The 19,870-nt window shown below is 39.5% G+C and overlaps 1 protein-coding gene across 14 annotated transcripts in view; it reads left to right on the top strand.

Annotated features, from left to right (window-relative positions):
- ZBTB20 (zinc finger and BTB domain containing 20) overlaps nt 1-19,870 on the top strand; it is a 482,085-nt gene that overhangs the window by 104,988 nt on the left and 357,227 nt on the right. For 12 of the 14 annotated variants that reach the window (XR_010996228.1, XR_010996231.1, XR_010996227.1 and 9 more), the window contains one exon: nt 15,897-16,018. The gene's annotated coding sequence lies outside the window, so the exon portion shown is untranslated. Of the gene's footprint in view, nt 1-1,473; nt 2,067-8,405; nt 8,426-15,896; nt 16,019-19,870 lie in introns of those variants that run through there. The other 2 variants (XM_068181106.1, XM_068181107.1) reach the window with 2 other exon arrangements.

Raw genomic sequence — 19,870 nt, 5'->3', positions numbered from 1 at the left:
AACCATGTAGGATATTGTAATATTCGTCACTGGAGAAGCTCTGATGATTAGGATACTTTATCCTTCACCACTAGGAGTATTTAGGTCTGAAGAGCTAACATACAACGGTGTAAGCTAAGACAGCACAAGAAAACTTGTTAGACAGAGCCAACACTTCTGTCTCCTGGTTGTACAGATGTCATTGGACCACCAAATAACAGAAGCGTCTTGACGAGTAATTCCAATTCAGGTTTAGATGAATACATCAAACCATGTAATGCTGGAATAGACACCTCTAGAATTTACAATATTCATCTAGTGCCTAGCCCATGGCAATACTATTCACAATAATTATATGCTACCGCCAGCTATCTCGAGGATCAGTTTAGGAAGAGAGCAGTTGCTTTGCCCAGGGAAATTTAGATTAGATGTAAAATTGGATTTTTCATAAGGCCTTGTTTTTACCTAGCTACGAATGTTTCCTTAGCACAAGTGAAAACTTTACACATTTTAGCTCAAACTGTACTCTACTAAGCCTCCCACATTTATACCCATCTTCTTGGCAGTCATCCCAAAATATGTTTGGGTTGAAGCATTACACATTACATTTGGTGAAGCTTTAGCATTCCCTGTTGCTCACATCAATCCTTATTTCTGTTTGCTCTTGTAATTTACAGTTAATGAAAATTCTAAGTTTACCTTTGTTTTTGTTGGCGTCTCTGCACGAGAACCCTTTAGCCTTTTCAGCCTCATATCCAAGTGAAAAGCTGGATCTAAAAGGGAAGGTAAAACCTATCTGAGTGCTTCCAGTTTAGACAGAAGCCCTTAGCATGCATGTCAGCATTGTAACGTTACATTTCTGAAGGAACAGCAGAAGAGCCTTGCTCAAGGCTTGACCTGTGCCTGGGCTTGTGAGTGGGCTTGGAAGGAACAGGTAGAGCAGCTGATCCCAGCATGAGAACACCAGATCTCAGTGGCCATCTGGTTAATGGCCTTAACCAGTTTCTGCTCCCTTCCGATTCAGACGAGATTCTGCCTGAAATCAACAGGAATTTGCCTGATTACCAGTGTGGGAACGTGGCTAGTAACAAACTCATACTGATGACCTTAACACAGCGTAGGCAATATTGACAAAACAAACCATTCTGGAGTTAGTGCCATCTTTTCTAACGAGCCTGTTAAAAGTTGACTCACAGATTTTCAGTTCAGGAGATACAATTTGTGTTTACCTACGGTACCACCTATGCACTGAGCTGTGTATGTACAAGGTTATAATGTTAAGCAATGAGCTGTAAACAGATGGTACATGTAGAATTTCTGTACATACACGCAATTAGATAATGTACGTGATTTGTATTATGCTTTTTAAGCCACTTATTTGAAAGACAGTTTTGTGCATTAAGAATTCCTCTGCAGCTATCAAATTATTCTAAAAGTAAGCTTTGAAATACACCCTTTTCATTTATTTTTGGTGCTCATTACACGTTCTGAATCATTGCTTGTTCAGAAATGTTACCTCCTAAATTAACAAAATATTTTGCAGGTGAGAAACACTGACAAATTTTAAAAAATGTGTAACCAGAATTACAATATCGTTGCATATTTCTGGGAAAAGCAGGTTTCATGAAGGCAAGCCTGACCAAGCCTTCCTGCATCTGCTTATGGTGCTATGTACAACCTGTTTTTCACGGGCCATCAAAGTGTTGCATTATCACCAGCAACTCTGATCGCATTGTGGAAGTTCATTTCCTGCTTTCTGCTTCTTCTTGTGTGGCTGTTGCAGAGGCTGTGCAGCCTGACATGGGAGAAAAGCACTGTTTGCACCTGTTTAAAATCTCCAGTGCTTTGTGTGGTTCCTGGGCAACAGGCAGGAATCCTGAAAAGCTAGGCTGCACTTGCTCAATTGTTGCTGGCAGCTGTGACTTTGAGAGAGCACATAGCAGCTCGTTAGCAGGTTGCTTGTGTTGTATGACATGCACCAAGCATGTCAAACTCCGAGCTGAGCTCGCCGCCTTTGCTGCCTGCAGTGGAGGCTGGGTTGCCTGGGGTTGCAGACTTGGCCAAGGAAAGCATTATAGGGATGTAAGGTGAGTTCCTCGTTGGTAAAGGGGCAGGGAGGTGAGGCAAGGAGTTGTGAATCGGTGCTTTCTGATTAGTAACAGGGAACGGTAGCACACAGGTTCTCTGCCCCAATGGGTGCTATTTTCCTCCAGCAATTTTGTTCTTTCAGAGTGTGTTTGCAGTGGTGGAACATAGAAATGTAGGGGATAAGGTGAATTTGAGCGTGAAAGTGTGCACATAGACACATGCATACACTATATATGCATTACAGTGGGGAAATACAAGATGACTTCATTGGATAATTTTAAATTTTATTATGAGCTTTGAGTTCTGGGTCTTGTTTACTTTGAGGGATCAGGATCAAATCAATCCTTACAACCTTGATCTTGGCCTATTTAGGCAGCATCCAAGCAGCAGATGCAGTCACACTGTTTGACTGGCAATTTCAGACCATTTCATCTTCATATCTACTCAGTTTGTGCCTCTTGGCTCAATAAAGCATCTCTTTGCTCTTGTAAAAGGAGTTAGTATGTGATAAATCTAGTTAAACAAACCGCAAAGCTACAGCATCCTTAACAATCTGTTGAAATCTACATCATGAGATAGGAACAGATCTGCCATTGTCTTGAGATCTGTTTACACTCTATGCAGTTTTAACCAAGAAGGAGTGATCTATAGACTGATCTCTTTTCTGCAGTTCCAGAAAATCTCTTTTCGACACATAGTGCTAATATTGACAATAGAAGTCATTATCCCAAGATGAAGAAAAAGCAGAAGGAAGTCTGACTACTAAGGAAATTAGATACACTCATGAAAAAAAATAAAAAGCTTATCAAGGACCACTTAATGAAAAGATAATGTAACAAATATATATACATATATGTATATATGGCATAAATAACCCCTTGCTCAGAAAATGCCTGGCCAGTGGTTTGCCAGCAACTAGAAAGATTTAGTGCAAGGCACCAAGACTTCTCATTTGTCCTGCCCACAGGTACAGTGAGTAACTGCCCTGGCTAGAGTCAGGGACATGCTCCTGAGCCTGTCTGCTGGTCTGCAGAGGGATGTGATGTGGGCATGGTACGTTTTCATTTGAACCGCGCTCCAAATGCATGCTTCAGTGCTTACCTGTTGTTGTTGTTGTCTTCTTTATCCGAATATAGAAAGCACTAGTTGCCAGGTACTGAGGGTAAACGTGATAAAATTAATAGAAACCAGAGTATGACATAATCATGTACATTCAGCATGAGTCCCTTGATTTATTTTGTGATCAGAGCTTTTTGTTTCCTTATCTAGAAAATTGTGATAATTGGTGTTTATCTCATGTTGCTGTACAAAAGCAGTTATGTTGTAAACTTTCTTTTCATGGTTGTCCCTGTATTTTTCTGTTGTAATTACCTTTTCTCTCTTAAACTTGGGTTATAATCTGTCTTGCTATAAAGGGCCTTCTGAATTCATCTTCTGACATTAGTTTGGCTATCAAATCACTGAAGGGAATAAACTGAGATATGTGTGCTGTTTTTGCTGTCATCTGTCATGCAGGCAGGACAAAAAAATCTTGAAAAGTTGACATCCCTTTAGTGGGTACTCTCAGTTTTTATTCAAGAACAAGATACAGGAGTATTATTCTTTAGGAAAGTATTTGTGGTCTCTTTAGTTGGCCTTGTTTACCACTGTTCTTGATACCATCTCATCACTGCAGTGAGAAAATTGCAGGTTTCCTCCTTCTCTGCAGGTATTTTGGCAAATTCCTTTTAATATGGCTCCACTGTTTCTAAAATTCAAAAAATGAGATCTGTAGGACTTACTATGTCAGTTTAGAACATGTTGTTAGCTGGCAATAGCAACTGTGCTGCACAGCACACACAAGTCAGGGGCTGGATGTTTATGAAACACATGAGACTAGGTGTTGCATTTTCTTATGTACTGCTTCATTTTACATAGACTGTATAGTGCCAAAAACACCCACTCAAAAATAAAGTGCAATAGAAAAGTGGCATTCAAATGTTAAGGATATGACTTAAAGCTCTTGCAGCCAAGTACAATAAAGTTGAGAGACTTATTCCATTTATAAATCATACTGATGTCTCAGGTATTCCAGCTGATGCTGTGGAGAGGACAGACCCCAAAAAGAGGATTATGTTAAATGCTATATGTAGGTACAGTAAGAGGAACACAGTAGCCTGAAATTCTAGCAGAAATACATCTGAGAAGATTCTCTCTTTAATTTCTAACTTGTGACCACTATGTTTTAATTCATTCTGTAAATGACTCCTATGTTTTTAACATCCCTGGATTCTAACAGTCTGCAAAAAATAAAATGTCCCCTGTCTCAGAATGGCGTCCTTGCTTTGTTGCTGTAGATGATATCTGCCTTCATATGCCATGACACATCTTTCACTGCTTCCTCATGAGTAGAATTGTAGCAAGATGATGTGCTTCACTGGGAGCCTTGCTACACAAGAACAGTGTGGACTGTTTAGGAAATACCAGACAATCTCCTCTTCCATAGGCTCCCTGGTGAGACTTTGGGGCTAGCAAATACATCCTGAACTAGTCAGGGTGACAATAGACAAGTCGGAAGTGGCTGCATTGTAAGCTGAAGACAGAAGAGTTACTGTGACTTTAACTTGGGTCACATCCAAACACGATTTTAGAGGGAGGAAGGGAAAGAAAGAAGTCTGCCTCTAGGGTTGTGAGCATGGGCAGACCCACTCCTTTCACCCTGTAGTCTCTCATCTTGTTGTGTTTTGCTGTTGGTAGTGGTGGGTTTTTTGTTGTTTCTTTTGGGAGGGGAGTAAGGGAGAGATTGTTTCCAACACTGCATCTTCCACATGTCTAGAGACTGATATGTAAAGACACTTAAAGGGGTAGTGTTCCTTCTACTCTGTGGTTCCACCATTGCAGCAGGTAGTGAGTGATACCTGTTGTCATATTTGCAGTCCTTAAGTTTACTCAGAGCCTAGAAAAAGTCCACCTTGGCCCTTGGATACAATTCTAGCCATCTTTGACTTTTACCTTCTGGCTTGGTTTATTCTAATGTATGTCAAATGGAGGAAGAAGAAAAGGAAGAGAAGCCATAGAAAGAGGAATGTAAAATCATCTAATAAAGCAACATCAGTACATTATATAAAACTAAAAAAATAATTAGAAGATGAACTTTCAAACTACACAGTCCTCTGATCCTGGGCTTCCCAAGTAGCCACCCTGTTCCATCACGGAGTTTCCTTGTCAGTGTTTCAGAGGATGTGCAGCACTAGATAGCATTGTTACTCCACTCTTCTTTGTGTATAGTTCACAGCTTGGCTGTTCTGCTTAGTCACTGGTGGGTCATGTCTTCAAATAATCCATCAGACATGCCTAACTTCAGTAACAGTGCTTTAAAAGATAAAATGGTCTACTTCTCAGCACTGAAATTCCACTTCTGCTACAGAATGTGATCATTCTGTTACAGCGATACTGTATGGGCTAAATTTACTCGTGTTTGCTGCGTTATCATTCTCCTGCTCCTTTTTGCTCCGCTACTGATGTGCATTGAAACTTCATAGCAAAAAGTTCTCTTAATAAGCCAGATCCTCAGAAAACAGATTTCCATGGGGTAATTTTATTCTTCAGTAGTTGAGGGTCACCTTGGCCAATCTGTTTGTGGCTTCAGCTTGCTTTTTTTTCTCCAAGCTTAACTAAATTGAAAATCATTCGGAGACGGTGAAGCTAATTGTCCTAATTAATGCAAGTGGGCCCAGGTGGGGATAGAACTTGAGACCAGTCAGGTGGTATGGGTAAAAAAACCTCCTCCATTTGAAAACTAGGTACTGAAATGGAGAAGTTGAGGATCCCTAAGATTGTGATATTCCTCTGGTAAGATTTTGGGGGGTTTTAACCTTTTTTTTTTATTTCTGCTTGGATTGTTGTGTAATGTGTTGAATGTATGGATTTTTGGATATGAGAGGCCACATCTGAGAGAGGGAGGTTACTTTAAAGAAAATGCTTCCTTTCAAATAAAGAGCACTGAGTGGTTACTGCAGCCTTGTAGCTTTTGTTGATTTGGAAATAGTGGTGTATTTCATGCTGTGTCAGAATGTGCTAGGTTCATCCAGCAGCTGGAGGTGTATGGATTAGCCATCAAGTGAGGAAGTACAAGGGAGAGTGCAGGATTTTGTTGTGTTTGTGCTATGCTGTAATTCTGAAATGAAAACTATGACAATGCTAACAAGGTGCATGAAGGGTGTGTTACTTTACCAGGAGTTTTTCATAGAAATGGTTAAAAAAATCCTTGGAAATCTTTGAAGGTGTAGTTCTTGTGTAAGGAGATGGCAGAATATTTTGCTCATCTAACAAGCATCTATCATTTCATTGCTATTTACTCTGCTCCTTGATCATCTTTCTCCATTTCTGAGCTACCTTTATGTCGGTAGCTGTCACTGAAGACTTCTACTTGCTTCCTTGCATCTGACAAAGATTCTAAACAGGGCACATTCTGGTTGTTGACTTTGAGAGTAGATTTTAGCCCAATTTGCATAGATAAGATTTGGCGTGCTATCCTGTCCCGAGTGTCTGTTCAGTGAAAAACATGCAGCTATCTGTGCCTCTATAATTTTGTTTGCCAGCAACCTGGCAAGAAAAACTCTTCAAGTTCTGACCTGGCTGATGGCTATTTGATGGCATAGAAAAAGAGGAAATAAATAGTAGTTGAAGTAGTCTAAAACACATTAATTAGGTAAGGATTTAGACTAACATCCTGCATTTCCCTGTCACCTTCAAGAATGCCATTGAATCATACTTCTAACCAACACATCCTTTTTTTGTACCTGTGGGCTTAAAGGCTTTGCCCTTGAGGAAAATGACTTCCCCAACCCTGGCAATAACACAGTTAAAGGTATGGGAATAGGTCAGCCAGTGCCTGTTACGGTCTTGTAACCGCAAGACAATCCATCTTCTCCTTCATAAAAATTTGGCTGCAGTATTATTGTGTGTAACCCATGCTGATTCTAGAAGCAATATGAATTGTATACATCTTGCACATCAGTTTCAGTGTCTTAAAAAATGAAGATTTTTTTTTTCCTTTTTCCCCTTCCTTTGAAGTTTTAAAGCAGAACTTGCTGGTGACCCACTTTTGCTAACAGTTCTCTTAACTAACCCCTGTACTCACTTATACATTTTTTTTTCTCTTCCACCCACTGTCTGTCTAGCCTGGTTTAAAATTTTTATATATGTACTTTTAAAAAATTGATTAGTTGGAGAGCTGCCCGTTCTTCTGCGCTGTATAATAAGGATTTAAAAACTGCACACTGAATTCTGTATAGTGTAATTAAAACTGACCCAGATTTGGACCTGAGAACACCAGGACTTAGCCAAACTTGCCATGAGCTGAGTTTTGATGGCAGATGGAAGCTAATGAGGACACACTACACTCCAGAATTTCCCAGCTGCTTGGCCCCTTTTTGTACAAACAAGGTTTGGAGTGAAGTCCCAATCCCAAGAGCATGTTTAAGCAAATGTACTGCACCCAGTGTTTTGGGAAACAAGGCAATGCTGTCAGACTGCTTCGAGAAAATTTTGAGGCATTATTTCTAATGGGCTTTTACTGGGATCAGTGTCATGAACATGCTGTCTTCCATCTTGTCCTAGTCTGAGTGTGATCATATGGTTCAGACCCTATATGAATACCCTCCTCCCATTTCAGTTGGGAGGGTTTCCACTTTAAATTAATGGAGTCTTAAGATACCAAAGTACTGGGTCTCCCTTCGACCTGTGGTTCCCTTAAGTGGATTCAATGTCCTGGGACTATTCAGGCAGATGTAATTGAATCAGTTTGAAGCAGCTGTAGCTGGCATGTGGTCTCTCAGATTGCTAGCACCTGCTTGGTTGGGTTTTTTTTGTTGTTTGTAACTCACTAGAGTGAAAATAGTGCCAAAACCAGCATTGGTCTTGGAGCTGATAAAGCACTCCAGCTCCTATATCCCTTTCCCCTTCTAGCCCAGCCACCTCATTATTGGTGCCTGCAATAATGTTGTTGGTAGTGAGCAGAAACAGGTTTATGCTTCCCCTCCAACTGCCTCCCTCCCCTTCAAGCCACTGTACTGCCAACACTGACTCTCTTCTTCATAAGCAGTAAGACTTAATCGTGCTCAGGTGTGCAGAGCGTCTGTGCCCTCCTTAGAAAATTGGGCAGCCCATGGTTTGCTGTGTCTGATGCAGACAGCACCAAATTTATCTGCTGTTCTAAAGGTCTCACTGCTGGCACGGCAAAGTTACTGTTCTTCGTGTGTAACAAATGACCAAGGAGTCCTGGAAGGCTCTGTTCAGTACTTCTGCTCCCTTCCTCTGGTGTAGCATACGTACATTTTGGTTACTGTGTTCCTACTCCAGTCAAATTTTTAATATGGTAAGATTTCAGAAGGGACCGTGAGTCGCTTGGTTGCCTCTCTGTATTGTGTGAGTTATTGTAATCAAAGTTCAAATTAAATACAGTAGTGCACTTGACCAAATACAGTAACAACACACAGTAGTGTGGTTTTCAATGTAATATTACAAGATGGCATATTGCAACGTTAATTTTTTTAATATATCCCTCCACTGACTTCCCCTTAGTTTGTGCATATAGATTATGTGCCTCCCTATTATTTTGTCCCTTCGTGCCCCAGAGATAAAGGATGTATCTGGGTTTTTAATTCCAGCTGTTTTTATATTTGGGATTAGCCCCACATCTCACTTCTTGGTCTTTTGCTCTCTCTCTCTCCCCCTCCCCACCATTTTTTGGGTATTACCACTTATTTCTAGGGTTGAGAGGGTTTTGTCCTCAGCTAATGTACAGGACTTGATTGCCTCCTGCAATAGCTTTAAAAATTGCTATTTTGGGTAATTAAAAGTCAGTTCCTCAAAGTGTTCTGCATTCTGAAGCTGTTTCTTTCTTTCTCTCCTTTGAATCTACATCTTGCATTTATATTACATTGTGAAAGGTTTTGGTTTGTCTGTAGATATTTGGGATGTAGACAAAGTCTCTCCTCCTGCGGAATAGTCCATCTCTGCTCCAGCACATGTGTTAATTCACAGTTCTCTGTGGTTTGTTGAGCTCAGACATTTGAAAGGTATTACTGAAGGCACCTTCTCTGGGGCTCAAAATACAATATCAATTCAGTGGAAGTTAAATGCCAGTTTAAACATATAGAACTAATTGGGTTTGGGATTTTTGCAGTATACAGGAGATATTTCCCTTTATTTATTTGTTTTTACAGTACAAAATACTCCTGGTTTTACCTTTTAATTTGCATTGTTTGCTTAGACACCCTGATAAACTATCTACGTGTAATTGTGAAAGTGATGCAGCTAAACATTTTAATAGTTGTCTGATGGAACTACAAAGGAAAAAAGAAAAGTGGAATTCCAATCAAGACAGAATTGTTTTTACTAATCCAGTAAGATAATGTCATCGCTTGATTTTTCTCTTGTCCTGTTGTGATTTGTAGTGTTTTGTTTGTTTGTGGACTTATTTTGTTTTCTTCCAGTCTATACTCTGTCTTTCCTACTCGCTTTTTGTTAGTCTCAAAATGTCTACCAAAAAAAACATCCATTTGTAATGATAGCTTTTGCTACTCTTTGTAGTCTGGAAGTGTTGCAGCTGCAGATATCATCTACTGAGTAAAATGTCAGCCACCAGTTCTAAGAGGAGAAGCTACTAATGCTTAAGTTAAGAAACAGACTAGGACTGTAGCTCTCAATTTTGAGAGTTACTATTTTAAAACATTTTCACTATAAGCGACACTTTTTGTGAATTAAATAATGGAGAGTAAATATGGATTATTTTATCTTTTTCAGATGTTTTGAGTACCTAGCATCCTTTGATGAGATCAGTAGGATTATGGAAGGGAAGCTGTTCTTGACACCACAATGAATATAGCACCCATGGATATCTAAATAAATAGCAATAGCAAATTAAAAAATGTTGTTTGTACGCAAAAAATACTTGGAGGTGGGGGGGGAAACAAGGAAAGAGTAAGTATACAGGTGTCTATCTTAGGATTTCTTAGTGCCATTTGTAGCCAGGCAGAACAAGAAAGCATCTGCCACTCTTATGGTTGTCTTGAAAATAAATATAGTTTTAGGTCAGCAGCAAGTGCTAGCTGATATATTTTATTTCTAGAATGCTTTATATCAGTGCTAGCTGATATATTTTATTTCTAGAATGCTTTTTTTTTCATGTACTAAAGTTTACTTCAGAAATGTAGGCATTAAATAATTGTGAATTCTACACTAAGTACAAGAGGTAGTAGAGAACCAGCAGGATTTATGTTCTGAAGAAATCTATCTGGCATTTGCAAAGAGAAAAATATATAGATGTTCTTTTCAGTCTGCTAAAATCCTGACAATGAGTTGCAAATGAAGTGGTGTTTATTGTGCCGAACCATGCTTTTTGTACATTTACTGTGCAGGTATCCATTCAGAGACTGTACATCTCTTACTTGGATACAGATAACTGATCGATTTTATGTGAAGCATACTAGCTTTTTGTGCCTAAGGAGTACAGTGCTTTTCAAACTAAGATATATTAGTAACTAGCACAGGAGGGTGACAGAAAGGACAGCAAAGGAAGTTAATAAATTGATAATGAAGCAGGATTATAGAGGATTGAGCATGGATACTAGAACCATTTCAAACATATTTTTTAATCACTACCACTCTACTCTGATTCTGTCTAGTGGCACCACCCTGAAATGTATTGTTGAGTATTTGGTAAAAGACCACTTGACTTGTCACTTACTGGCAAGCATGCCCACATCCTTGACAGGGGTCAAGAGGTTAAATGAATGACAGGCAAAATTCTTCTGTTTGCCATGCAGCTGGTCTCTCTAGAAGAGCCTTTACTTATTTAAGTTGACAAAGATATTTGGAAAACTTGCAGTACTTGGAGTCTGATCTACAAACAAATCTTTTATTGTCCAGGGTTTGCCTTCCATCACTGCATCATAAACATACAAAGTTAAGAAATCAGTGACCAATTTAACACTGAAGTGAATATAAAAAGAAACTTCTAACTAGCAAATAAAACTCTGAAAGCAAATCAAACTAATGCTAAGTCCAGAGGAGGAGATGCTTACAAAAATAAAATGGGCTTTAAATCAGAGAGCATTTTCAAGAAGAAATCTCAACCCAATTATTTCTGTTTACATTAACCAGGCAGTTTCTTGAAAGAAGTATGAGCTGTCTCATGCATACTTAGAACATACAACTCTTGTCCACTTCCCAAAGCTTCAGTTTTTTTGCTTTTCCCAAAAATCCCATGCTCGACAACTGGGCAGAAGGCTATGCTGAATTAAATTTTATTGTTCTGGTGTTCTCCATCCATTTGCAATGCACATAATCAGGAATTCAGCTATGTCCCAAGAAACCCGTTTAACCTAATGAGAGCAAATGGCAATGGGTGTTCCTTACCCAAGACAGCAGTGCCAACGTTTCTGCTTAATTGGGACATATTTGGCTGGTACCAGTGCTTCAAGTGGTTTTTAACAGGTGTTTAATGGGTGTGGGATTCTGAACTCTGCCCTTTTGATACAGCAGTTGCCAAATAAAGATTAACAGAAATAAAAAGATCTAATACAGAATAATAATTTTTGTCTTTGTATATTTATTCAGCATAATTTTTACTTTAAGTTGCAGGCGGGTGGGGAGGTGTTTCTTCTCATAATTGAGAAAGTCCATTAAATAGAACAACAGGATGTCTAGCAGGGTGTCCTAATTAAAATTACCCTGTAATTTGAACAAAACATTCATTTGTATGTAGCTAAGGTTGACCTAAACCCCATCTAAATCAGGAAAAATTATTATAAATTTTTTTTTCTTCTGAAAATGAAACTTAGCATTCTGCCAGCAAACAGCATGGTTCTGTTATTATACAGTATTCAAGAGTAAGGATTTTCTCTTCAGCGTTCAAAAAACAATGTTTTGAGTAAATTTAACAAGAGGGTTCTCTCCTACCGCTACCCTTCGATAGTATTCATTCATGGTTGTGTTTCTGTGGTATTTGAAAGCAGAGACAATTTTGTTCTGTGCATACTGTAAGCCCATCTGAAGCCTTTGGTCGTGGCCAGTGTACTGGTGAACTAATAAGCAACTGAGATAGCAGCTGCTTAGCAGGACTGATTGGCTCGGGCTTGACTTTGCTCTCTGCGACTCCACAGTTTCTGACTGGCTTGGAGTGTGAGCCGGGTAATTTTGTTATCTCGGGGAGTGTGGGCCTGCATACATAATCCAGGCTGTCTACACAACTGAGGAGATTGTATGCTCCCTGTAAAAATGGCCTGCTCGTGCTCTGCCTGTCATGCTTTGAAATGCTGCTGAGGCAAATTGTATGTAATACAATTTATCAAATCTAAGTGAATGTTTGAAAGAAATAACGTCAGAAATATGGGTTGTATTTAAAAAGAAACTCGCAGCATCCTTAACTTGATAGAGCTGCACAAACTTCAGCTTGTGCTTCCAGGACACAAGGTGGTGGAAATTTGTTTGTTTATTTATTTATTTATGCCTGCTGTCTGGGCAGGTTGGAATGAGGAGGATTTTCAAAAATGCTCAAAACTGGTCTGAATATATTGCTGATGGATTCAACTTAGACTTCTTTACCATAATTTAAGTGGAAAGAGAATCACACCCTTGTTCCTTTGGATAATCCCACCCATATGTACAAAGAGTGGAACTTGATAAATGCCAATACTTAATTTGGTCCAATAGGACTTCCACTGAATTATTCTTCTGCTCAAACCAGCTTTTACATTTTCATCTTTCAGCTTCAGTAGACTATATAACAACAAAAGAAAAGAAAGGGAAAAATCTGATGAACAATTTGCTTAACCTACTTTAAGCTCCAAGAACTGTTAAAAAGAAGATAAAATTTGAGGCTAGTGTTGTGGTAATACACTTTTCTACTGATAAAGAGCACTTGAATAGAAAGTATTCAAATGTTGGCATAGTTTACAATTTTAGATTCCTGTCATTGTTTTAAAGACAGTCAAATCTGATGTGGGCGCATGTTGTATTGTGGAAAGAGTAAAATTAATTCAATCAAACAGGTATTGGCCAAGTTTATTTTATATGTGTGTCTGCACATATATGTTATCATGTGGATCTTTAGGTATGCATGTTTTCCAAAGGACAGTTATCTTGCAGAGAAACGTATTCAGTGACCCCACAGGAAGAATACACAAATGGGTTGTACTGGTAACTGTACCTTAAAGGCTGTTGAAGGAAAATGGGAATCTCTTGTTGGGGAAACCAGCCAAGCCTCTTGTCTAGGGGTTGCATAACTTGAACGTGTATAGGTTTGTGTAGCAACTCATACAGCTGTCCATGGTGGATAGAATAACTGTAACCATCTTGAGAGTGTGTAGAAGACTGGAATGAAAAATAGTAATTGTGTAGATGCCATTGCTTCCGACTCACATATGCTGGAAAGCATTTTTTGTTATTGTTGAACAAAAGTTACCAGTTCTTATGCCTGGTCTGGTGTCCTGCCCTTGTGGCCTGGTTGTAACTTGGTAATACAAATTCTAACTGCAGTACTGAAAAGGTAGGTATTGGTTGTTGAGCTGATGAAAACAGGTGAAGATCAGGTGTCTGCACTGATTCTTTTTCTCAGTTACTTTAATTTCCAAACATTGTGAATCGCCTGTGGGTGCTAACTGGCTAGTGAAGCTTTTCCTTAGTGACTCCTTCTGAAGATATTGTGGATGGTGCTGTCAGGTGATTCCCTACCACCAAAGGATCTCTCTTATCGGATGTAAAATATTCCAATTCCTTGGAGCTGAGAAGCAAAAGAAAGGGAACTTAGTGTCTTCTGTACTCGGCTGAAATCCAGATACCCATCCTGCACTGCTGTTTGGGCAGAGTGGTTTTAGAACTACTGAGTGTCACAAAGTTAGTTTCTAGTCAGGACAGAACTGATGTTCTTCCCTGGAAATCAGCAAAAGAGATGTGTAGTAATGGTTACTGTAGAGATATAAAGGAACATTCCTGCTTTTTATCTCCAGGTGTATTTTCTGAAGTCCTTGAAAGATTTTTCAGGAGCTTCACCATCTTCTGGTAACAGTGGTTCTTAATCACATGCTTTATCATTTGCCTTTGGCAAGAATGCTCAATTCTTTCCATTTGAATGTGGGACCTTGCCTTATTGCCTCGGGGAAGTGTTACTCTGTAATGCATGTCACTTGAGGCTAATTCAACCTGCCACTTGGAAAATGCCCTTGGTGCAGATTGTAGCAGTGTACCATTATCTCAAGCTATTTTTCATCAGAGGCAGACTGCATCTGTTCTGTGTGATCTATGTAGCCCAGCAGTTCATTTTAGGTTAGTGTGTGAGGTGGGGTCTTTTTTACCTATAAAGCTGTGATTGGTTTGGCTTCCAGCTGTGTGATAAGAGTCTTTCTCCCATGTCATACCAAAGCAGCCCTAGACATCACAAGGTGTAGGTCTACAGCAGCTTAAACTAATCAGTGTAGATGCTGCTCTGTTGCTGTTCCTCCACTTGAACCGTTCTGCTGCCTCCCTAGCTCTAATCCCCAAATTTTCTGCTTGGATCTTGAGCTGCAGTGAGGGTTTGATGTGGCTAAAAGCACATGGGAAAGAAACCTTCATTCAGCTGAAAGCTCCCTGAACCAGGCACTTATGCTGTCCTGGCTCTAGGGTGGACTTGAGGACATGTGACAAGGAGAGGACGGAGGTGAGGGAAGGTTGGGATTGTGACAGCTCCAGTTAAAATCATCTTACATCTTAACACAGCCATGCTTGTAAGGTTCTGGAAATGATAACCCAGTGGTTTCAGCAAGATACAGCTGTGAGCAGAGGATATGATAATCAGGGGAACTGTGGCTTTGGAATTTCCTTCCTGCACTGTTTTCTAATGCATCATTTTGGTATACATCAGAAATGCTGAAGATCACACACCTCAACCTTTCCACCCTTGAAAAGGAAAAATGATATGAAGGCTTGATTAATTTCTTTTATGAGGTTTGGTTGCTATATGTCACTAGAAGCAGATCAGGCAGAGGGGGAAAAATTGTAAGCAGTAGGGAATTTTCCCCTTTGAAAGAGAGCTAAAACTTCATTAACATTTCAGCCAGCTTTAAATTAAAGTTTGCATCTGAAAATAATCCATAATGTGTTTTGAGTGCCAGTGAGTCACATCAGGGCAGTATCAGCACAAGTTTCTTGTGTGTACAGCTTGTGATGTGGCTCCTGTACGGTCAGTAACAGTGCTACTGTACCCCTCATGCTGGAGTGAGAATTCCCATGGAATTAACACTTGGCCTTGTGCTGATCACATAAAGCCAGTGTGCCCCAGGCCACATGGCTGAGTGGGCAAACTGAACGGAGCAGATGACTGCTGGGTCCTGAATTCTACACCTGCTTTGTGTGCAGGCTCACTTGGCCTAGTGCTTTTTACCAAGTCTGGTCCTATTCCATTCCATTGCAATAGGTCTGTTTACACCAGAAGAGGTTTCTCTTGTAATTTCTGTAGGACAGGCCCTTTGAGTGAGTGATTGGGTCATCTTTCACCCATCCCTACGCCACTGAACAGTGATACTTTAATTTTTCTTCCCCACTGAGCACAAGTCATTGAATTTGTTGTTGCAAGGTTTTTATGTCAAATCTACATGGATTAGATCTGTAGCTCCCTGAGCAACTGGTACCCCAACTACAGAGCCTTTGGAGAAAAACGCTTTGCTGGTTGTATCGTGCTTTTGGTAGGGCATGTGTTGGAGTTCCTGACTGTTTCTAAAGGGTTTCTAAACTCCTTCTGAAGGGTTTTCCTTCATGCAAGGTCTTAAAAGATAATTTTCTCCTCTTTTTTTCCCCTCTCTCCTCAGGGAACTAGAGGGCTTGACGCATCCTTTACATCCTGCATTTACTCTGACCACAGTCCCTCCCTGTTCTCACAAGTGGAGCTCAGCCCTGCTTCCCTTCCTGTTGATTCCCAGTCAGCTACATGGTAAGTTTTCATTATCTCTAGACTTGTTGCCATGAGGTAAAGCTCTGGCAGACTCTCTCTAAAATCCATTAGCACTGGGCATTGAGGGCAGAGCACTTCATGCCTATCAGAGATCATTCAGTTGTATTCCAGGCTGGCTGCAAGGAAAGGAAGAGAGTATTGAATTAGCATTGCAGCTGAACTTCAGCATAGATTGTTACAGGAATAAAATATGAAGTAAAATATGTGACAGAATTAAATCCATCAGTTCTAATAAAAGAAACAGAAGAAAGCAAAGAAATATTGGACCCTTAAATCCCATTAACCAGGCCAGAGAGAGAATGTGTTAAAAGGAAGCTGCACTGTATCTTTTTTCATTGTTTGATGAAATAATCTTTTTCACCCTTTAAGTAGTGTGTTTAAAACTCCTAGTATTTCTGAAACAAAGGGAATATACAGCCACCGAGCTAGCTGGTTTTTATACCTTCCTTTCTGAGTATTGTCCTTCAGTGCAATACAGAGCCATTTCTTTGTTCTCACAAGCTAGCAGTTAAATTGTATGTAAATGTATGCAAATTAGATGCTGTCTAATAAAGAGAGTCATTAGATGGAAGAAATATTTAGTTTAGGGGGAAAAAGGAGAAGAAAGCAGGTGTATTTTGCAATAGAAAAATGTAAGATTGCAAAAGCCCGTCAAACTTTGGGTGAAGGCTTTTTATAAAGCCATTAAAATATTTTCTAAAAGGCTTGCCCTACTCATGGTCCTATTTTCTGTGTGTTTTTTTTATGTATGTGCACTTCTGTGTTCCTAAAACTCACTGGCTGTGCTATATGTACAGACATGTAAGTATTGTACTCATAAGTATTTTATTTCTTTAAATCATGTAGCTAGGAATTTACACACATGTATCTTGTACTAGGGTGTGTTTTCTGCTTACTGACTAGATAGAGGTAGAATTCATGTGGTAAATTTTATTTTCATAGGTTGATTTATTCATCATATGCCCTGACTGGGTACCTTTTCTCACTAAATCATCTTCCTCCATTTTGTCAACCCTCTCCTCAGCAATTTTAAAGCTTTATTTTTTTTCCCATTTTTTTTATTCACCAGTGCTCAGTGCCAGATGCATTTCCATTCTTTCACTTACATTTTCTGCCAAGTTATCCCTTTTGAGGTATGGACCTGATTTAATCCTGAAGCAGCAATGACCTTTCTAAACATGAAGTTGCAGCTTTACTGTCAGGTGTCATAACACTGAAATGCTCAGAATGTGAAGCTTTGTGTCATCCAAAAATGGAGATTCCACATCTATGGATGGAGCACTTGTATCCATCTAGGTTCTGAAAGATTTTAAAATAGATTAACCTTATTTTCTTGCCACTACTAAGGAGATGAAATATGACACTTGTCTCTACATTTTGAATTTCTACTCCTGATCTTTCAGCACTTCTGTTTAAGTGGACCAGTATGCAAAGGTGATATGGCTCAATTATTTTCAAGTCTTTGTTGTATTTTGTTTCTGATGGTCAGTTAGCATGGTTTCAGGCAGAGAAAATGGCTGTATGTCAACTTGCCTATTTTTTCTGTTGAAGTTTTACAAGTCTGGAAGTCTAGAGACATATATGTATATGTGTATAAAATATATGTATATAAAAATAATGTTGTTTAAATATTTACATACAAAGCCAAAGGATTGGCTTCCTTCCCAGAATTACTGGAACTACCTTCCCCAGGAACATTTGGACTTGAGAAATCTCTACAGCAACACATTTTTACTGAAACTAAACAACTTGTGAAGTAGCTAGCTCGACACCCTTCATTGTTCATATGGATTCTTTAGCTTAGAGTGATGGAGAGACCTCTCTGCATGAGTAGTTAATGTCCAGCTAATTATGATAAGATTATCTTTTATTGCCATTTCCACCCATCAGTTCCTCATTGGCTTATTAGAGAGATCTTACAAAGGAAGCTTTGGCCCAGTGGGAGTATTTTTGCCACAGTTCTAGGACAGGTCTGGGCACTCTATTCCTTTCTGGGCAGCTAAAGAGCAGTCAGACTGACCAAGCTGACGCCCAGCTGCCCAGTGTCCCAACCACCCTGGCCTTAGCAGTCAGCAGAGAAGCCATAAAGTGTTTGCTACCCAGTGGGGAAATGTAGGCAGGGTGATTTTAAGGGCATGGTGGAGGTTTGGCAGTGAATATTTCAGGTACTCTTGAAGGCATAATAGAATATGTAAGGTGAAGATTGTGAGGAATGCAAAGGAAATCTGAGCTGTAATATAAGCTAGAGAGAGATGGGGTTAAAGTGAGGAGTAACATGGGATATGTTGGTGACTAGGAGGGATGCGGTCATGTTAGCAAGCAGAAAAAATTGGTGTTTTACTGACTCACTCAGGGCACCACTCTTCTAGGCTGTCTGGTATTGAATGTCCAGGAGAACGGAGTCATTAGTGATGCAGGCATTTAACATGGATTTTTACACAGAGTTTGCAATCTAGGTAGGTGTAGTTATCCACATTCTTCAGATTTTGGGAAGTGGTGATTAATCCTGAAACCCTAATTGTGTGATTTACACTGGTCATGGGACAGGCTAGCAAACAAAGTACCTTCTAGCTCTCACGTTCTTGATCAGGTTGAAAATAATACATGTAGATGAGTGATACTCAAATGGGGGAAGAGTGATGGCAGGGATGTGATGCATTCCATATTCCTTCCCATGCTTCCTGTGGTCTGGAATAATTGTTCAGGACAGGAGAGGATTCAGTGCCTACCTACTTCTGAGGATCTACATCTTGCTACCTTATCCATCTTAATAATAATAATAATAATAATACAGCTTTCCTACTTTTGAAGTACATTGCAAGCATATTTATGCTTTAAAAGATGTGAGACTTCTGTATCTTGTGATGATGAATCCAATAACAGTACTGTAGACAGATATGGGAACCAAACCCCTGGTGCATCAAATCAGGCATCCATCCTGTTGATGTCTTCAGCTTCAGCAATGGAAAGCACAAGAAATCCTAAGTTGTAATAGTGGAACAACTAGTTTTTTTCACTAGTGATCTTGATAATAAATGAGAATTTTTAAAGCTGTGCCTCTCAGGAGCTTGTGCAACTTTAAAGAAATAGTTTTAAGAAATAAAATATGCCACACTAAACTAATCCTAGAGCTAACAAACAGGCATTGGGACTAGAAGCTTTTGCTATTACCTACTGCTTATTATTGTTATTATTATTATTTCTTTTTAATTATGCAAAGTGCTAATCAGTTTGATTATGCACAGTGCTAATCAGGTTAATTATGCAAAGTGCTAATCAGTTATTCTCTAAGCACACGAGGAGAGCAGAGGTGCTGGCAATGAATGGTGGTTCTAGATGGGGGTAGTCACGGCAGTCATTCCTTATTAAAAGAGGAGTAGGTGAGATGATAGGGGTTTTTGCTTCCATTAAGAAGTAAATAATAATAAAAAAAAAAAAAAAGAAAGCTGTGATGGGGATAGTTCTGATGGGGTAAATCTTCTTTCACAGCAAGGCAGACTTTTTTTCCAAGTCAGCTCATGCTGTTGGATAATTTCTGTAGGAGTTTGAGTGCATTGATTTGGGCAAATGTATTGCAGGGGAGTCTTTTAATGGCAAGGGTGCAAGGTGAGCTCACTTAATAGGTCGGGGTGCATAACTAGAAAAATCCCAAATTAAGGGAATTTGGTCAATCTAACAGCGTCACCTTTTAAGCACTGGTAAGTGGGATAGTGATAATGTGACATGGATGGCAGTTGTTCATGCGTTATTATGTCTGAAGATCCTGTATGCGCATACAAAATATGTTTATTTCAGTGTAATGCCTTTAAAAGCTGTAGGAATGTAGGGCTC

This window comes from Anomalospiza imberbis, chromosome 2, assembly GCF_031753505.1.
Source record: "Anomalospiza imberbis isolate Cuckoo-Finch-1a 21T00152 chromosome 2, ASM3175350v1, whole genome shotgun sequence".
Lineage (NCBI taxonomy): Eukaryota > Metazoa > Chordata > Aves > Passeriformes > Viduidae > Anomalospiza > Anomalospiza imberbis.
Note: the sequence above shows the minus strand (reverse complement) of the source record. Positions and strands in the feature narration are given on the sequence as shown.